This window comes from Ammospiza caudacuta, chromosome 2, assembly GCF_027887145.1.
Source record: "Ammospiza caudacuta isolate bAmmCau1 chromosome 2, bAmmCau1.pri, whole genome shotgun sequence".
Classification (NCBI taxonomy): Eukaryota; Metazoa; Chordata; class Aves; order Passeriformes; family Passerellidae; genus Ammospiza; species Ammospiza caudacuta.
This window is the reverse complement of record NC_080594.1, coordinates 112,033,834-112,054,349: the sequence shown is the minus strand read 5'-3', so window position 1 is coordinate 112,054,349 and position 20,516 is coordinate 112,033,834.

Here is a 20,516-nt window from a genome sequence, read left to right as displayed (position 1 = left end):
AGCAATCCCTCTTCCTGCAGACACCCACCTGGACAGGGCACTGCCCAGGGCCTGGGCTGTGTGCTCTGCCCATGTGTGAGCTGCTGATCTGCTCCAGAGTGCTTGAGAGCCCCTCTGGATGATGAGCACAAGATAAATTGTATTTCTATTGATGTTTTCTTCCCCTAAGCCAAAGGAATGCTTATAAGGTACTGTCTAGGCTGGATATGAAAAGTTTCAAGCTTCCACATTATCAGTTGATAGACAAACTCTTTGGTCAGTAGGAAAAGCTAAACCAGAGCTGAAATTGTATTTGAAGGACAAGATAGTACAGAAAGAAGTTTCCATCAAGCAAAACAGCTTAATTTTGTCTATTTGGTGTCTCTGCTTTTGAAATGGGGTATTTCTATTATTTTTCACAGATTTTAATGCATAAATATTATCTGATATTTGGGAAAGGAAATTGCTTTTGGTAGAGCAAGTGGATGGAAAGGGGTAGAGGACTACCAACAATATAGAGGCAAAGAGGCTTTGCTGTGAAGATGCAGGAGGAAATTCTCCTCCAAAAGAAACAGAAGAGATCTATCTTCAGGCTCCTGTGCCACTGGAACAGGGAACACAAAATGAGGCTGCTGGGACAAACTGGACCTGTATTCAGCCAGAAAATACTGGTGATAACAGCATTCAGACCATACATGCTGCTGCATTTCAGAAGATATCAAAGGGTCAAAAGTTGTACAGGCATGCTGCATGGATTCAGTGGAAAGGTCAGATAAAAGATTAATTCTTAGAAATTCTGAAAAATGAGAAATAAAAATTATATGAAGCTGGGACTGCAAAGTGATGGAAAATGAGTTCAAAAATAAAGGGAGACTGGGAGCAGACATAAAAGCTGTGTTGTGAGTAATGAACCGGGAGAGAAGAAAGCACACAAATCAAAGTTTATATTTGGGTATATGTAACAATGCTTCTTTCTCCATGAGGTACTTAGAATCACAGAATCACAGAATCACAGAAGTTCAAGGCTGGAAGAGACCTATAAGATCATCAAGTCCAGCCGATGTTCTAACTGTTCAACTAGATCATGGCAGCAAGTGCCATGAGGCCCAGTATGCAAACAAGTAGCATTTTGTAATCAATGAAGTAAACCAAAAATTAAAACATGCAGTACTTTAGTCACTGCTGGCCTCCTTATTCTGTTTTGATTTGCATAGGTTAGACCACCAGGGCAAGGAATGTGACTCCCTGTGCTGATCAGGTATCACAGCAGCAGGCAGCACTGTTTTTGCTGCTGGCCATGATGCTGCAGAGAGTGTGTTCAGCACACCCAAGCCATCCCATCCCTGCGGGTCCCAGTGCCAGAGAACATTCCATGGTACTCTCACATGAATATAGGCACAGTGCCAATGGTGCAGACTGTTTAAAAAACAGTATTTTTTTGTTGTTTTTGGTGATGCTCGCTTCAGCTGTCGCATAAAGACAGTTTATTTAGCTTGCTGCAAATTACTTCCATAGGAGTGCTGGGAAAGGCAGAAAAGTTTACTGCTTTGTTGATGCTGTGAAGGTTAAGAAATATTGACTTAAAATACAACAGAGGGTTAGGTTAACTATGAAGAAAATATTTCTGAAGGTAAGCAGATCAAGTAGATCATATTAGAAAAGGCTCAGGAGAGCCCTTCACCAGGGATTTTTTGAATACATTGGATATCTATCTGTCAAGGATAGCTAATCCTGCCCTTAGATAGAGACAGATGACTTCCAGATGTCTATTCCACTCTGTGGACAGCAAGTCCATACCTGAATATTAAATAGGAAAGGCAAGGATGTGTCCCCAGCTGTCCCCATTTCCCCAGCAATGGGGGAGGATGAAGGGAAGGGGGCTGGAGGGTGACCAGGCTCACAGCTTTCCTTCTGCTGCTTTTCTCACCAGCTCTCAGTGTGCCCAAGGCTTGGCATGACTCACTGCTCCTCTGACCCAGGAGAGCTTTTTTTTGTTTGTTGAAAAGAGCACACTTGGCTTTTGGAGGAGATATGGATAAAGTGGAAGAGAAAAACATTAGGTGACCAAATAAATAAATACCATTTAATAATTTACAAGCTAGATATATGAGGTATCATCTGAATGTTTAACTTAGCAGCCATAAGATTATTTTTGAGCCTCTACTTTAAAATTATTTCCTGCATTTATCCATTATTTCACTTCATATAAGAAATCCTTAAATTTCTGTAAATTCTGTTGCCTTCTCCAGCTGTGGCTATTAGTTTAATGACACAAAGTTGGTAATTTGCAATATAATCTAAGTGGATTTTGTGGAGTCGTCATAATCACCACTGGAGGCATGCACAGTCAGCCTTTGGGCTCCATGCCTGCTTGCTGAGCATGGGAAGAGAAAGATCTGGAACTCAGTTTGTAACTGTGGTTTAAAGCCATCCAGTGTTTACACATTACTGTGCTTCTGGTGGGATCCTGTCTTACATCTGGTTGCTGCTTTTCATCTCTTGTCCATCTTCTTAGCTCTGACTTACTAAGTTCTCATTATTTCAGCTCCCTCTGGCTCCTCGTTTTGTCTTTCTCTCTCATTATATCACTGCTACATTGTTTTCTTATTAATTCTTATTCCCTATGTGATTTTTCCTGCTCCCTTTACCACTTATGCTCTTTTACCCTTTGAATTTCCACTTTGTTCATGTGGGGGATATCTGCAAAGCCTGTTTTCCTTCTCTTTGTCCATTCATGGGCAAAATGTGTTTTTGTGGCCCTTCCTAGGACTGCTGGTATGATCTACATAAAAAGGCTTGTGTATCAGCTGGTACTTTGCAAGCAGCTGAAAATGGGATACTTGGTTGGCTTCTTTGTATATGAAAATATCATTCTTCTAGACCAAAACCTGATTTGGTACTAGAGAAAGTATTCTAGCTAAAGTCTAGAATCTCCAAACTGGTGTTCAACAGCAGAACAGACATCTTCCACCAATGTGAGCTACTATTAGTCTAATCCAGGAATGGATTTATTCTCTAGGAAAGGATGGGTCAAAAGGGCAAAGCCCTCTACAATGGCAGTGTTAATATCAGATGTCTTTATGATCATGGAGTTGTAGCTGTGCACTTCCCTCACAATTCTTTCAAGAATAACTTTCATTTGCCTCAGGTTTGGATGAATATTTTCCTTCAAAAGACTACAGACAAAGCATGCCACTTGTGCTCACAGCGTGCATCGGGCCTCTAGTCTGGGAGGGGGATGAAGGCGCCCCTAAAAGCAGGCAGGTGAGCGGTGGGATCAGACTCTATGGCAGAAGTTAGCTGGTGCTCATCAAAGCAGCTCGCTGGGTTGAGCCAGCACCTCATTTCACAAGTGTCAGGGAATGAGCACCAGTTTTGTGGAGAAACTTGAGCCCTGATTCTGTGTGATGTTTCAAAAAGTGACTCAGAGATGAGTTCTCTGCCTCGTTAATGGTCTTGGTCCTGGGAGGAATCTTTCATTTTTTCTTGCATTCTGTCATAGCACAAAGGCAACACTTGAAGGGAATCCTTGGGGGAAGCAGTCTACTCTTATTTCTTGAAGATTTGTGCATTCAAACAGAAGGTGGAAAACAAGCACAAGCAATTTTAGTCTGTCATTTTAGATATTATGTCAAATGTTTACGGTCACATTTCTCAAACGCCTTTATATCATAAGGAAACAGAGTTGAGCCAGACTCTGAGAGGCAGACTAAGCTCACCTGACAGCTATCATCTGGCTTCTAACTCTGCCTTTTGCCATCTAATGCTACATAGTAAAAGAATGTGTGCTGCAATTCTAAAAGAGCTTTCACCAGTAACAATTTTTTAAAGAAAAATGCACCTGTTTATAAGCTAAACTTATTTCTCCCCCATGTTTTTCATCTTATTGTGGCCTGGTACCCTTCTCCTATGAAACTTTGTCCACCCCACCTTAAGGTTTTTGAAATATGAGTGCTCATTTTTGAATGTCTAGACTGTGAAAAAATATACCTTTCCTTTCTTTTGAAATGGTTAACAGAACTAAAAATAATTAGCTAGACTTCCTCCTTCAAAAGAACTTAGCAGTTTCTTGGAAAAGTCAATCTTTGGGTTTTTTAAAATGCAATTCAAGGAAGTTTTGTTGTAAAACTTTCTGATGATAGAATTGTGCTATGTCTGGATTTTTGCAGCAATGTCCTTTGCAGATTACCTGGGAAGATTGTACCTTCATAAGAAACAATGCAAAAATTAAGCTTTCTGATTCAGATGCAGTTTGTCCCTGATTGCAGTGACATAGATCATCCTTTTTCACTGATTGTTTGTTTGACTCATTGGACTTGCCAAGCTAGCATTGATTAGAGAGACTGGACTTGATTTTTTCTATTACATGTCATTGCCAATATTATTTATGCAATTCAGTGAGCTCGTTCAGATAAGACTGTAGATGTGTAACAGCATAGTCTAGTATCAAGAAAACAACTGTGATTATATTTCAGACTTGAGAGTGCTTTATCACGATCTGGGGAAAGAAAAAGTGCAAGCAAATATTTGAGACCCAAACTGAAAGTTGTGGCTGAAATTTGTCTCCTTCCACCACCTCCTGCATATACGGAAATTCTTGTAACAGTGGGGGAGCATGTGAAATGCCATAATTATATTGGTAATGAAAATAGAAACATAAATGTTGAGAAAAGGTGTTGTCAAACAAGTGCAGGTTCTCAAACTTCTCTGCATTATTTACAATTTATGTTTTTCTTTTCTAAGTGAGGACTTTGTCTGTGTGCAGAGGTCTCCCACATATCTGTCCACATCTTGAATAGTGAACATAGAGCTTAAGAGGTATTTTAATGTGGGGTCTTCTAAGTAGTGGAACAATGGAGGAAGGGCAAATGACTTAGAAACAGCCTCAGGTATCCTATAAACAGAGACATGTTTAGAATGTGATTTTTTTTTTGCTATTGTCTTATATCAGACCTCTTCAAAATAATTCATGCAGTCTCTTAAGCTGTTACCAGTCTCAAAAGCAGTTTGAAGAGACCAAACAATCCATGCCTTAAATCTGGATAGCACTGTTGAAGAGCAATTCACTGTGATTACAGCATTTGAAATGTGTCAGGAAAGTCACATTGTGCTTTTATCCAGAGAACCCAATGGTAATGCAAATAGCAGCATTAATGGCCAATAAATTAATTATGCTCAGTAGTGAATTAATAATGTAATGAAGAATTAATTCAAGTTTTTAGTGAAGTTCATCTTAAATGTTTCATTCCTCCTCTCATTTTGTTTCACTATTCCCCACTGTGATCAAGACTTCCTTTGCAGGCACCTGAATGAGTAGACAGCTCCATACCCTGAGCACAGGCTTTAAGATAAGACCTTAATCTAAGAAAATGTTAGCTCTTCTTTTTTAAGCATATTCCACATTGCAGGGCTCGTAAAAGAGATTTGTATTGTACAGTTTAATGATATCTGGTGGGAATACTTCACAGTAGAAAAGTTTTCCCTCAGGTTTTCCATCCATGTTTAGTCTACATTTTCCCTGATATGTTGCTTATTTTGTTGTGTGCAGCACATTGGTCTATTCTATCTGCAGAGCAAAGACATACTGCTTGTGAATTACCCAAAAGGAAAACAAACAGAAAAAAAAAATCCCTCTATGTAATGAAAAAAGGAATTTAAAACCAAGGTGAGACAAAGGCATGAAATCTGAGAGGAAATACTCTCCTCTCCAGTTTGGCTGTTAATATCTTGCTTTTGGTAGTTTGGAAGCTTCTTGTGTGAATCTCTGCATTTCAGTAATGCTCCCCTGCATCCCTTCCACTCAGGATGCTTGTAAAGGCTGAAAAAACAAAAGAATCAACAACATTTGAGCATAATAAAGACCTTCTGAATTGCAGAAACAGATGTCTAATGTCTTGCTTTTGAAGTTCCAGCCTACTAAATCAGGTTTATTTGAACCCCAAGGCTCAGGTTACGGTAGCATTTGTAAACAGAGGAGAAAATGCAATTCTTGCCATCAGTAGAAAGCCTGACTTATAAATTACCAGGATGGACAGGTAATTCTGAAAGTGGCTTCCATTTATGTGTGGCTAGATGGACTTCTTTTCAGAGACATCAGTGCTCTCAGAATGACTGTGTTGTTAGGAATGCCAGTCCCATCCATTACCCCCTGCACCCAGTGGCAAGATGTCACGCTGTTAACGTGTCATTACCTTTTGCGACAAGTTATACATGCTTTTTCTTCTCTCAAAGACCAAAAGAACCCTGAAGTATTCAAAATTTCTGAATTACTTGACTTCCATGACAGCTGCTGGAATTGTAAACGTTAATAGCCAATGCTGAGCAATCAATCTGTCACCTTTTGGTGAAGTAAATTACAGGAAATCAGAAGTCAGCAGACACTATAACGTGTTTTTCCAGAGGAGCAAGATTCTAACATCATGGATAAGTTGCTGGTTGTCACCCATAAACAAGGAGAGCTGCTTTGTTCCTTCAGCAGCAGCAGTGCACCCCCTTCATCATCTCAAACCCACAGCACACAGGCAGGATGCTCTGTTGTTTATGGCAAACAGCAGGTGCCCCTGAAGGCAGAGTCCATCATCCCTCTCCAATTCCCCTGGGGGAAAAAAGTAGAATTCTGTCTCACACTCCTTCTAGAATCTTGACATAGTCAAGCACCTCACCCCACTGCAAATGTTTGACAAATTCTATCTGCTGAAGGAAAACAAATAATCTATGGAAAAAAAATTGTGTGAGCCTGCACTAAACCTTAATAGCCTGCCCTTATATAGTAGTTTTAGAAAGTTTTATCCTTTCTCTCATTTTTATTTTATTTTTGATTTGCTGGAGGAAAAATTTGGTCCTGCAGGCCAAATTTTCTAGAGAAAAGAATAATTTTTTAGCAGATAGTTGTGAGAGAAATAAGAATTGGATGGCTTTTTGAACTTCTTTCTCTTGCCTAATTCAGCCTGTTAGATGTAAAAGTCATGTACCTTACAAAGCTTCATATCTTCTTCATAAAAATCTTCTCAGCTGCATTTTGTGACTCACCTCTCTTGCTGTCAGCAGCACTAATCTTCATTTCCTGACACCCTGTGTGTTTGGGAACTCAATCCCCTCACCTCTACCTTTCCTGATAATATTGCAATAGCACATTTATGTAGGGTAAAAACCCCGGGGAAAGCTATTTAAGTATTTAATAATTGCTCAGTTCTTTTAAAATTTCCTTCTAAACCATCATTCTAGGTGTTGGTGCTATCCATTCCCCATCCTGCCAGGTAGGTGGAGAGAAGGACCCTTTCCTTCAGGACAGGTGCAAACTCTCATGGTGTTCCCAATGGCACTTCAGTGGATGGCCTTGAGGAGAAACCTCTGCATTGATGAGCTGCCAGCTTCCCTCTTGGAGTAAACCAACTATTATGTGATTGCACTCCATTTTCACAAAGAATGGGGACAAAGCTCCTACCAAAATGCACTTTCCTTCTGATTCACTGCCATTCATTCTGTAGATAAGGTAAATCATTGTGGCTGGTGACACCAGCTTGACAGGAGCCAATTCAGACACAAGGAGTTACTCCAGGTGTGTGTGCAGCTCTGGTCTTCTCACAGCAGGAAAGGATCATATTTGCAGGGGATCATCTACAGGGTTAGTTTTGCACAGAATTAATTTCAGCAGTTCAGCTAAAGCATTTTCCACCTGTCAGCTGAGCCAGCCTTGCCATCTCTGCCCTCGAACTTCCCCCAGCTGGTGTCAATGTTCAATATCTCTCTGCATGCAGAATTCAGCCTTTCTTACTTCATTGACATGAGGATGTACCTCCCACGTGTGTGTCTCTGTGCCTTAGTGAAAAGAGAAGAGCTGAAATGAAAGAAAGCAAGGAATATCCACTTGGAAAATAAGATAACAATGATTTCATGTCACCTGTGTCCTTGTCTCAAGGACCCTCTCATTATCCCTGTGTCTTTAGCTTTGGTGTTTGAGACAGAGCACTGTGTTTAATTATTTACTGGTTGCTATAGTGTTGTTAAATGAACCTTTGAGACTGCCATGTGCTGGGTAGAGCTGTCCCTTCACAAATATTAAAGCAGATCTGCAGCAATTTAAGTTTCCACAGATTCAAGAAACTCTATATTCCCATTTTCAGAAAGCACAAAAGAAGGAAAAAAATAGAAATCAAACTCTGAAGTCTGCATTTAACGATTCAAGAAGCTCTCAGAACTTCATTTCTTTCTCTTAGAACTGTGCCCCGTTGTTCTTTTTCTGCTCGTTGCCATTTCACATTACTTCAGTGTATAAAAATGAGTTTGCAGGCTTTCAGATGCTGAGGCTGTTAACTTACCAAAACTCTCCATATTCAGACAAGTTCAATCTGTATAAAGAACACAATGATGCATAAACCAGATACATTGCATTATGCAGCAGTCTAATTTATTTCATGAAATATATAACAAATGAGCAAATATATTTTGATGCCACAGCCATGAACATTGTAGGCTTACAGCAATTCAGCATGACCAGTGGAGCTGAAAACCATTATTTATGAAGTGTGAGTTGATGAGTTAGAAAAGTAAGACATTTTGGGCACCCAGAGGAGTGTTTTTATGGAATAATGCAAAAATTATTGAAGGAGAAAATAGATGACCAAAACAAAAGAATGAAAACAAGTATGCAAACTGAAATATTCTGTGGGGAAAAGCCAAGACTGGTTTGCACCTAAGAAGTTTGTGGTAGCTTTTAAGAAGCAACAAATGGATTTAATTTAGTATTTCATTGTCATTCATAAAACTTGCCGCTCTGCATAGCTTATACAAAAGTAGTTCAATAAAACATTTGCTTACAGCACTTTTTCAAAGTATTGCCATGTGCCATGTGAAGAACTTGACTAGATAAAAAAAAATATCAAGAATCTGGACTCACTTTCCATCCCTTTCAGAGAATATTGTTACTTTTGTGGGAGAGGGGGAATAAGGAGAGAAGAAAACCAAAAATATAAAAGATTCATAGATGTGAGACTAAAAATATGGTATTCATTCAAAAATATTGCTTGACAGTCAGTTGTGGAGGCAACAAGGAGAGATGGCTGTTTACTGAAAACAGTTGGGAGATTTTCCTAGGAGATGCACTTTTATTATTCCATTCTGAGTGTTATAAGTTCCAATTACATCTGTGCAAGTTTTGTAAAAGCAAAATAGGATCTTTGTGACTGAAGATGAAGATAGAATAGTCATAAAGGATGTAATTAAAGAGTGACAAGTTGACAGGCACAATCCAGAGACAAATGGGCAGGCAAGCAGTGAAGCAGCTCTACACCAGGATACAGCACTTGGGCACTGGGGACCTGTCCCAGATCCACTGCAGCTATTAAATGCAGGGCTGGGAGGATGGGGAGAGCCCAGTGCTACTGACCTAAGGAAAAATGCATTCATGTTCTGAAATATTTTCCCCTGACAAAAATTTTCATATATGCTGTGGAGAAAAAAAATTCCAGCAGCTTGTCCAGTCACTGGAGTGCTGATTTTATTTATGAGTGCCCTAATAGGTCTTTGCTTCTGCTTCAGTGAATAAAGCTCTATAGGAGCAAGCAATTGGAGGAGAAGCAGTGGCTAGGTATTTCCAAATGGCTGGTAGGCAGCACCTGACATTTCCCACTCAGTTTTTGTGCAGATCTTGATGTGCTGCGCTGGTAGCATGAGCACGCAAAAACCCCCCTGAGTTAAAATCCATGCTGCATAGCATGCTCAGTGCAATTACAGCAGTGAATTATTGAATAAACAATATCCTTAACTCACCCTGTTGGGATGAGCTGGAGCTTGTGTAGAATGGAGCATGGTTTGCATTTCTCCAGCATCCAGAGGGTTTGCCTGTGTCAGCAGCCTTGCATATCACAGGATGAATCAACTCATTGCTTCTGTTGGGACCTTCATCTTATAGATCAACAAATATGCAAACCTGAAATTTACAGTAGGAATGAACCTACTGATAGTTTTAAAGAAACTTAAATCAGTTTTTCATAGGAAAACTTCTTCAAAGGCTTTAATAACTGTGAGCTCAGGCAAATGGAAACAAAAAGAAAAACTATTAAAGAAACAAGTCTGAAATTTTTCTGCTTCCAAAGTCTCAACGTTGTCTGTGTGTGTAAACTACACAAATTACATTAATGAATTCTGCTTTAGGAAACAATTTAATTACTTTTCACAGGTTACAAAAGCAACTTATACTTTTTCTGCAAATATAAAATTTCTCACATTATGTAAGCATAGATTTTTTTAATACATAGGCCTCCTTTCAAATAAAACAAGTTTTCACTCTTACAGTAGTTTTGTGCTGTATCCTTTACATAGAACCATTAGAAAGGAATGAATATTGAGTCATTTACAGATTTCTGGTATATAAATTTCTTCTACATTCACAGATTTAAAATCCCTTAGGAGCCATTTCACAATCCAACTGATGACATTTGTGGTCATGTCTCAGAATCAGCTAAATCATTTCTGCACCATTCCTTTATCCAGAAGTGGCCTTATATTTTCAAAGTACAGAATATGCTGAATAACTCTGCTAAATGATCTGTGGATAGAAGGGGCTGTCTTGCTTCCCTAAAATTTTTGCAATATATTTGGCTCATTAAAGACATCCCAGAAACTACAAGGAACACAAAAATATTGTATGTCTTATTTCAGTTTCAATAATAGTGAGACAATTTAAAAATTATAGAAGCCAAAAATAGTATAGAGTAATTTAGAAAGGATGTTTTGATCAAAAATCTAAAGTTTATATCACACTTTCTTACATCTGCAGGAAATTAAAAAAAAAATGCAAGAGAAATCTTTTACTTTGCTTTTTTTCCCTTGACTTGTTTCTCTTAGAGTCAAGTTACTTTAAATTTCATTTATTATATTGCTGCAAATAATCGATAGATTTGATTAAGACAGGCAAGCTGGCTTTCTACAAAGAGCAGATTCTCTCTCTTTCTCAAGGAGAGAATGGATTGCAGCACTGGAGCCTCCTCAGCAGAACAAATGTGTAAGCAATCTAATCACTGTCATCATTTATCAGGCACCACTGCATTAGCTGGTACTTCTGTGTTACAGGTGAGTAGAGCAAGACTTTTGAATGAAGGATTAGACTCTGTATGGCATAGGAAAATCAAGCTTTTTGCATCATAAAACCCCCAAATGCAGCTCTTCTCAAAGACATATTTACGGGGACTGACTCACCAGCCTCCCGTGGATCCCTTTTCCCCGGGCAGAATTGCAAGTGTAAAACGCTGCTGCTCCTCTCTGCTCACAGCTGGAGCAGAGGGAGCCTCCAGCCCTGGTCTCTGGCCCCTCGAGCAGCACACTGAGGATAATGAATTGCTCCCTGTATCACATTAGTGCAGGTGCCCTCTTACTGAACACGTTATGGTGAAGTTGTTATTGCTGTCATATTCTGCCAACACACCCACGGATTCCTGGAGAGCAGAGAAGTTTTGGAGATGGCTAACAGTGCCCAATGTCACTTTGGTGCTCTGGGACTGTGGCACTGCTCAGCCTAAATATTGTTTGGCTGGATCCAGCTGTTGTGCTGGGGTGACAAAAGAAGATAAGTGTTTATAAAAACTGCCAAAAAAGAGTAATTTCCCTAATTTCCCAATATTGGCCCCTGAAGCCATGCTGTGGTCATGTGGCAGGGTCCTGGACACGTGGCTGTGCTGTCCTGGCTGTTCAGATTGTCAGAGCAGGGGGACTGGGGACACACATGCAGGGTCAGGGCTGTGAGAGGTCCTTGTGTGGTTTGATGCGCTGGTGTGGTAGCAGGAATGCACTTCACCACATCCCAGGGACTTGCAGTGATTTCACTGAGAGGAAAAACCACCTGAGCTAGGGCCAGGCTGGCAGAGACCTCCAGGAGAACAACAGCTCCCTTGTGGCTTCCACTAAAAGAACTCAAAGTGCAAACTTTGAGCATTAGCTCAAAAATTAACAGGCAAGTCCCCATCCTCCCTTGCTGAGGTAAAATGGCTCTTTTGAAATGGCAAGATTGGGTTTTGGACAACTTTTCTTTGGTATTTCTGAAATAGAAGAAGATTGTGCCCTCAAAAGTCTTTCAAGGAGAAAAGCCAGTTAAGAGAGAGATTGTACAGTTTGTCTTAAATAATTTGATTTATGGTTTGATTTCCTTCATAAGTATTCACTCTTGGCTCCTTATTTTCTCACTTTATTTTTTCCGGCTGATCTGGGTCCAAACTTAAGTGCATCCATGGTGTGGAAATATGGATATATTTCCCTTTGAAAGTACAGAAAGACAACAAATGCCACCATACCCATTGCTTTCTTGATATATCCCTTAGTGAAGTGCATGGATTTCTCTGCCTGGAAAATGACTTCACAAATGAGAAGCCTGCTTTTTCCAAAATGTGGGTTTTTTTGCTTAGTTTAAACAACGTCAGTATTCTTAGTGTGATGAAATGATGAAACCACATGTCCTCCCCTCACAGCAGCCAGAAGTTTCAGCAGGGCAATATCCTGACAATTGCCACTGACAGTGTCCATTGCCACAACCTCAGTGCTGTGACAGAGTTCTTGTGTTTGTTTGGGTTCTGTGGGGTCCTAATGAGTTCATACAAAAGACTTTTCTTCCCTCTGTTGCCTTGTGCACTGAGGCAGGGCAGATATATTGGTGTGGCTGAGTCCTGCCACAGATGAGAGGAGCAGCTCCAAGGGGTAGAGGAGGGCAAAACTGCGGCTTCTTCTTCTCTGTATGGCAAGAAAACTCAGTGGAGTTACAGAGAAAGAAGTGTGTCCTTTCAAAGGCTACTGGAAAGGACTTCATTATTGTTTTGGAGGCATAAAGTCTCCTCCATTTTTTATAGCTGGCCTGTTTCTTTAGCTTGCACAGCATGAGGAGGTAGCAGCCTCCACACTGTTTGCTCTCTTTGGGTATAGTAGAAAAGCACCTGCCTTTGGAAGTCCATTGGCTTTAACATAACGCACCTATCAGTGAAGTTTCCCAAAAGCAAAATATTGAGGAGGATGGAGAAATTTCTCAGTCTTCAAGTTCTGCAGAAAATTGTATTTCTTCAGAGTTTAGTTTTGTTTTGTTTGTTTGTTTTGGTTAGTGATGAGGACTTCTTACTCTTTTTTTTTTTTTTTTTTTTTTTTTTTTTTTTTTTTTTTTTTAATATTAAGGGATATCCAACAACAATTTCACTTGGAGTGATTTCTTTTTCCCAGCACTACATGATAACTTTTCATGTATTTGCTGTTTTCTAAGACGAAGATAGTTCTTCTGAAGTAAAGAAAATTAGACTTTGGATTTTGGAATGATTTGACATTTTAGATTCACCTGTTTCCTTTTTAGTACCCTCATCATAAGCACTGTAGGACCTAGGGGTTCCTAGAAGTAGTCTTTTGTGAAAGGGCTCATAACAGAAATTACTTCTAACCACAGATGTTGTAAAAAAACACCTAACAGATAATAATTAATAGAAACATCTTTTCCTGAAAGTTCTTTTTGCAGGCTAGGGTTCTGCAGTCTTCCCTGCTCTGGATAAAGCAGAAGCAGAGATTTATTCAGTCAGAGCACTGTGCTGTGAGACTGTAAATCTAAGGTCAATTCCCAACTCTGCCTCAGAGCCTGACTTTGATACCTAAGGCAAATCACAGAGACTCTGTACCCCAATGCTAACATGAAAAATGGCAGTGATGACTTGTGCAATTTTCCAAAGCCATGCTGAGGTTAAATTATATGAGGTTGTAGGATACATTTTAGATTTTTCATTAATGGGTGGGTAAATGGAATTAACAGGGATATCACTTTTAATACATACAAACATGGGGAAAGTCCCTTATGGCCCAGTGAATATACAAAGTAAAATATTATAAATGTTTTACTTCTCTATTGTATGAATAGACCCACATGAGATATTTGTGAATTTATTTGAACTGCTTTTAACTAAAAATTAGTGAAAATATGTAGATGCTGGTGAATACGTGACTATAGGAGTGAGTTGTTGAAATGATCATGTTACAATAAGTACTACCCAGTTCACATGTAAAATATATTGAAAAGATGTTATTAAGGGAAAGCAGGAGCAGGGTAAATCTTGTCCTAACATCATCTAAAATGATGAGTTTACAAGAGCAAAATGGTACAGTTGCTACAGGCAGAATAAGGCCACTGTACTGACCATTCAAGTGTATGGTAAAGTGATTTAATTTGGCTGTGTTCAGCCTGCCAGTGCTCTTATTCTGCATCATGCAGGCAGGTGTAGAAGAGACTTGTTTGCTAATTAGTGTTATGATTTCAGATGCGCAGCTGTAATGAAGCATGAAATGGCAGGCACCAGCGATATTCCTGCAGCCCTGGTACGTCAGCCTGATGAGATGGCTGCACACTGTCAATACCAGCAGGCAGAAAGTCCCAGAAGAAAAATACCAGCTCAGGTGAGAAGGGGTTATTTAGTGGAGGGCAATTAAAGAGACTGATAGTCCTAATTGCACATGCAAGTGCTGAAACTAGGTAGGCTTTTAGTGCAGTGGTGACGAGTTACAGTCTATTAGGTTCTGACTCTTAAGGATGCTGCAGAGGAAATGTGTTAATTCAGAGCATCAAAGAGCATTAGAGAAACCCCACCAGATAATAGACCAGCGGTGAGAGCCTCACCAATCAGATCTGCTATTGTTTGGTGAACTACTGTGTGGAAAGGACTGGTGTGAGCCCATGAGACACTGGGAGGCCACATCTTCATGAACACATCAAGGTGGCATAAGCACACAGGCATTTTGGGGCATCAGTGACATGTCCAATGCAGCTGGCTGTTGCATGGGTATTTTGTCATTATATTCTATTTCAGATATGAACTTTCAAAGACTTTTTGGTATAAGATTGGACAGGATATATTCTGTATGTGAAAGTGAAAAATTCCAGAGAGTACAAACAAGTCATTCCAGTGTGTCCATAAAACACAGCCAAAGAGTGCTCTCTGATGCTCTTCTGCTGTCCCTGGCCACCTCATACCTTCAAATCAGGCAAGACTTGGCACATACTGGCTCTTCTGCACTCTGTTTCACTCATGTCTCCATGCTAAGGGAGTGGGATATGTTCCACATGAGAGCCCACTCTGCCCATGTGCTGGTTTTGATGGACAAGAGGACAAAACCTGGGGACATTTTATCACACTAACTGGTAGGTTTAGTGAAAAATTTTATTTCAGTTGCTGCTTTCAGGAAGAGTACAGCAAAACAGCATGAAAGGCAGCCTGGGGTCAGGTTACCTTTAAATGCGTGTACATCTGTACATTTCCATTGCTTCATGGAAGTGTGTTTTGAAATCAGTCTTGCTCATCAAACATGTTTAACTGCTTTGATGGAAAGAATCTCTAAATTTTCTACCATTACTTTATGTATACATGTCCTAAGAAGTGCAAGATCCTGACAATCTGAGCCATGAAGAAGGTCATGCTGTGCAGTGAAATGATTGTTTCTGACTTAGACCTCATGTTCCTTTAAAATTATTCTAAAGTACTCCCCCTTTTCATGTCTTTCTCCAGCTTTTGGGGTTCCTTTATCAATTCTGATCTCTGACATACCAGTTATTCCTCCTGCCTTTCATTTTATCCAGTTGTGTCTGATATTATCACTGATAAACTTGCCCACTCTGAGACCCACCTGCAGCTGAAAGCTATGTCAGAACAGTTTATTCCAGTTCATTAAAAGCCATCCTTGCTTTTTTCCTTTCTCCATTCCTTCAGTAATGGATGATTTTACACTCCCTTTCAAAGATAGTGTTTCATTAGTACCTTTTATCATATAAGGGGATCTGTTAAACTTGCTGTAATCACATATGATACATGGCATATTTGACTTTTTGTATGTGATCTGCATCTGGAAATAACAGGAGAAATATCACTGTGTTCATATTTTGTGAAAAATCAGTAGGGTGGCATCAATCTGGTCTCAAAAGATACCTAAATCTTTTTCATATCAGGAAAACATTTTAAAATTCTTGATTAAAATTTACCAATTACCACAGGAAATCACTGCAGTGGTTTAGGGTGTGTTCTTCCCCTCACCATTTTCTTTTCTGCTGATCCTGAACTTGTTGGACTGCTTCTGTCCTGGGCAAATTGCAGTACCCAGCTATATTTTAATCACAGTATATTATAACATATGTTTCTTACGTCCTATCTTTTATTTTGCTTAAAATACACGAGATTTAAAATATAAAACTATTACTTTCTTTTTTTCTAACGCAGTTCTTAAATCTGTGCAAATTCAAACTTAATTCTATTTTTTTTTGTTGTTTACTTTAAATTATGTATGGAGCACTTGATTTTTAATCGTAACTACAAAGAAGAAAAGGATGCCAGACTTGGCAATTCCCTATGCTCAACTTTGTGAGATCTGTGCTGACCCATTTTTCCTGTCTGTGAGAGGTTCCTTCTATGGCAGGACACTCACAAGCTCTGTCAAGCACGCTGCCCAATTTTGTGCTGTCTAAAGAGCTACTGAGGGTGAATGCCGCCCTACCAGAGAACCATAGAATCACATGAAAGGGAAAAATAGATTGGGATATTGACAAGGAAAGATGCCATGAAGTAGATCCAAACTTCAGTGGAAGTTTGGGTCTACTTCATGGCCTTGGCAGAAATTCTTTCCAAGGCTCTTTCTGTAGAATTCAGCTGTTTCCATTACTGAGCTGGTTCAGAGCAGTGGTGCTGCTGAGAAATTAAACCCTTTTTGTCATAGCAGCCTTTGTTTCCACCAAGACTTTTATGATTTTTATGCCAGAACTCTGTTCATTTTGGAGGAAAATCAACAGCAGCTCTTTTCAAAAAATGCCCCAACGCTGAGAGAGGAACTTTGGACTCAAACCATGGATGGGGTTTTTGCACTGATTTAGGCCCCTGGTGTGGGCCACTGCTTCTTTCCTTCAGTTTTCCATCACAAACTGTTTCCCTTGGAGGAAGAAATCCGATTGGAAATAAACTGCCAGTGCCCCAGCAGTGGGAGAGAGTGCTCAGCACGTACTGCTTTGATCTATTGATCCACACATTTGCACCAAATTGCTGAATTCAGCCTACCTGTTGTGGAAATTATAAACAAATCACAGTAATATAAGGAAGCCAGAGACTTAGGCTGGGGCTTAATAGAGCAGAGACATGAAATGAAGCCTGGGGAAGATGTGCTCTATTTCAATGCTCAGCTCAAGAACAAGAAATAATGAAGGAACTTGCAAAAATTTAAGGGAGATTTTTCAGTTTGCCAGACTTTGATTGATGTTTTGCTGAATTTTTAGAAACAAGTTGATAAAAGCCACCAGCCTTATTCCATTTTTCCAGTCAAAATAGAGAAATGTTTTATTTAAATATATGTATCTTTGATTAGTGTGAAATGAGAGAAATTATAGGTAATATAAATAATAGCAGAACTGGGGATAATGCCTGAAAATCAAAACTGTATTTATAGAGTTTGAAGTTTACATTTTTTGTTCTAAATATACAGCATGGAGGGCTTGTACACTATTCTTTGTGTGGTAAAGGTGGAATTAGGTGATGCATCACTGGTGGCCAAAATCCAATAATGAATAAAGTTTTATGCATGGAAATTATTCACAAATCCAAACATTGATCTATAATCATCTGGAGAAGCAAGAAGATTGAGGGGGAATGCCAGTGGAGCTACAAGTCACGGAGATTGACTCCCTGTGACGTGAGAAATATTTTTCTTCCTATATACTCATTCCTTCTACTATAAAAAGTCTATGAAATACTAATCTTTGGAGAAAAAGAAAATTATTAAATTTTATTTCAATAATTTAAAAATAGACTATATTACCTTAACATGTAATTCCACACATTTGATACCAAGCATGCTTTCTCAATAACCTTCATTCTAACATGAGCATGTAACATATAAGTTAATTACTTTTTATATTGATAGCAACAATATTATTATTACCTGTCGTTCAAAGAAATGGTTTGAAGGATTTAAAAAAACCCATAAATATAGAAATAGAAGTGATTGTTGAGTTGTCTAGGTAGGAAGATCCTGCAACCAAGCCCATTCAGGAATGTTCCCTCAACCCTTGCTCCGTAGTTTAATTTATCTAGCATTAAGAGTCATTCCATCCTCCTCTGCATTCTATGCTATTGTTCTTTCTAGATGGAATTCTGCCCAAAACCTTAATTTCCTTAGAAAACTAGAAACTACGATTTTCAAGCCTATCCATTTCAGTATCTTCATGCAGGATAATAAGACTCTTATGACAGTTAATATGTCCCTGATAAAACTTCTTGGGATGTAATGGCATTTTGCTCTATTTTTATATGTGCTGCAAAGTCAGTGATAATAAGAAATGTCTCTTTATTTCTCTATTTACTATAATTTTAATTTTCTTTTCTGGTATACCTTATTACACTACACTTTCTAATTTGAAGCAACAATGGATGTGACTTCTGTATCATTTTTTGCCTAAACCATTGATATAATGGATTTTTTTTGTTGAAATTATTTTTGTTTATATTACTAAAGGCAGAAAAATATATGTGAAATTTTGTTAGTTTATCAATTTATTATGTTTCTTAAAAAGAAAAACACAAACAAAAATCCAATAACATTTAGATTATTTGATCCCATACACAAAAACAGTACTCCCAATGTCTTAGGGCAGAATCTCAGTCACCATTGCTAATTCTACCACCCTGAATTTTTTTCCTTTCCTGAGTGCTATCAAATGAACTTTTTCAACATCACCACAGCTGTCTTACATTATTTCCACTCCACTATTTTTCAAACCTATCATCCTCAATCTCACTTGTACCTTGGTGCTGGCACCATCCTATGTTCTATATGGCCTTTGCAGAGTGACTGCATGTTTTGAATTGTTTTATCCCCTCTCCCTTAACTAAAACACATCTGAAAAGTCATTTATTTAATGACAGTTAAGGAAATCAGTTGAATTTATTGCCAATTTAATTTAAAATATAAATGAAAGGTGGAATAAAATCTTACAGGAAAGACTTTAAAAGTAAACATGGAAATTGGTACAGGAATAAGAGGGATACATAAGAAACAGCTTAATATACAGAAAACTATGTGAGGAACAGAAGTGCATTTAATGCATTGCAGATGCTGGTACTTGCATCAGTGTGTGTTGGTGATTAAGACCAAAGATTCAGGGAGCATCTGTGGGTGCCAGCACAGGATTCCTACCCTGGGACAGGCAGAGTTATTGTCCTGTCTTTCCAAAACATCAGTAACCATGAGGTAGGAGATACAAGTAGTGTTAATTTGCATTTCACCTTGCAGTCACTCTAGATAGCTGATTGTGAAATAGGCTATGGGTTTAGAATGTTAATCATTTTTATTTTCCCTGTCCATGTCTATGTGTGAAAACCTTCCTGCCTTCTCCCTCTGCCTTCCAATCTCATAGATTACCCTTTTTCACTCTTGTTATTTTGCTCAAGTTCTGGCTTGCTTTATTTTCAATTAGAAATTGAAACTAAAGAAATAGAATAAAGGAAAGAACTGCAGGATTTTGAGTTTTTTTTTTTTTGTTTTTTGTTTTTTTTTTTTTTTTTTTTTTTTTTTTTTTTTTAATCTGTTTGGTTTCATATTTTATTCAGTTTATCTCTTTTTAAAGGCCACCATTCCTAGGAGCAGAGATGCTGCTCTTCACACCCTTCACTGATTTCAGGTTACACAACAAAATGGAGGTGTTCTGCCTGTAACTCTCTCAGCAGTTTCCCTTCTGTCTCAGTTTTCTATTCTAAAATATCATCTCAAAGTGTTTCAGTTCTGTTAAAGAGCTGTTGTGCTCTGTTACCCAGGTGCCTGTGTTTCAGTGACTAAGTGATCCATACATATATATATGTATATGAGCATGTGTATGTATGAATCCATAGTACACAAGTATAGAAAGCACATAAAATGCATTTATTACTTTGCATAAAGATACAGGAGGATTTTCACTGTTTGTGTTTGGGTTTTTTTTAGCAAAGGTTGAACAAAATGCACTTGCAGAGAAATGAACTTCCCAATTGTAATTTTCACTTCCAGCGACCCTAAATATATATTTAATATCTTTCCTCCCCAGGCGGGTTCAACATTCCCAGGGAGGGTTGAAAGGTGAGAGCAATGTGCAGAGCAGTGGAGAAATGCCGTGGGAGTGGATAAATCTGCCCGACCCTGGACACATTCCAGCTACCACCCTGTGATGTGCTCCAGCAGCTGCTGGCAAAGCTGAATCCTCTGCTCCCTGAAAGTCACCCACCGTAATCCTGATTCCACAGCACCCCTTCATGCAGGCTGGAGTGCTGGGCATTCAGAGGGGACATTCCCAGTCCTAATTGTGTATTCCCATGGCTGTTTGCAAGGCAGAAAAGAAACATGCGGGATTCCCCAGCCAGGAAGCAGAAAACTTGGAGCAAGGATTGTAAAGTTCAGAGCAGAAAGGATAAAAATTGAGTAGTTTTTAAGAAGCAAACAGAAAAAAAAAAAAAAGAAAAGAAAAATAACCCTAAAATGTATCAGCAACTAAGCCAATAGACCAGACACAGAAAAAACAGAAATAG